Consider the following 1,329-nt stretch of genomic DNA (forward strand, 5'->3'; position numbering starts at 1 on the left):
TCAGAGCGAGAGCAATAATTCTAGCACTAGACCTCCTCTGTAACTCTAACAAAAAAAAAAGCGTCGCCTATGGAAATTCTTAGGTACCGTAGTTTGTCGCCATTCCACAAGTGCGTGCAGTTATAAAGCGTGACATGTTTGGTATCTATTTACTCGGCGTAACATCATCATTCACATTATACAAAAAAATTGGGGTAACTTTACTGTTTGGATTTTTTAAAATTCATGAAATTGTCCCTTTTCCAAGAATTTGCGTTTAGAACACCGCTACACAAATACAGTGTGATATAAAATATTGCAACAATCTCCATTTTATTCTCTAGATTCTCTGCTAAAAAAATATATATATATAATGTTTGGGGGCTCTAAGTAATTTTCTAGCAAACAATACAGATTTTAACTTGTAAACACCAAATTTCAAAAATAGGCTTAGTCATGAAAGGGTTATATATATCCAAGAGACCATTGAGAATAAACAGCATATTATATAAACTCTAATAAAATGACATTAACCACTTCAGCCCCGGAAGAATTTACCCCTCTTCCTGACCAGAGCACTTTTTGAGATTCGGCACTGCGTCGCTTTAACTGACAATTGCTCGGTCGTGCGACGTTGCTCCCAAACAAAATTGACGTCCTTTTTTTCCCACAAATAGGGCTTTCTTTTGGTGGTATTTGATCGCCTCTGCGATTTATATTGTTTGCGCTATAAACAAAAATATAGCGACAATTTTGGAAAAAACGCATTATTTTTTACTTTTTGCTATAATAAATATCCCCCAAAAATATATAAAAAAACGATTTTTTTCCTCAGTTTAGACCGATACGTATTCTTCTACATATTTCTGGTAAAAAAAAAATCGCAATAAGCGATTATTGATCGGTTTGCGCAAAAGTTATAGCGTTTACAAAATAGGGGATAGTTTTTTGGCATTTTTATTAAAAATTTTTTTTCTTTTTTTAAATGGCGGCGATCAGCGATTTTTATCGTGACTGCGACATTATGGCGGACACATCGGACATTTTTGACACATTTTTGGGACCATTGTCATTTATACAGCAATCAGTGCTATAAAAATGCACTGATTCCTGTGTAAATGACACTGGCAGTGAAGGAGTTAACCACTAGGGGGCGGGGAGGGGTTAAATCAGTACTAGGGAGTGATTACTAACTGTCAGGGGGAGGGGCTGTGTGTGTGACGTCACTGATCTCTGTTCCGATGACAGGGAGCAGAGATCAGTGACACTGTCACTAGGCAGAACAGGGAGATGCTGTTTACATCAGCATCTCCCCGTTCTTCCTCCCCTTGACGCGATCGCGGGTATCCC

This window comes from Aquarana catesbeiana, linkage group LG02, assembly GCF_042186555.1.
Source record: "Aquarana catesbeiana isolate 2022-GZ linkage group LG02, ASM4218655v1, whole genome shotgun sequence".
NCBI lineage: Eukaryota > Metazoa > Chordata > Amphibia > Anura > Ranidae > Aquarana > Aquarana catesbeiana.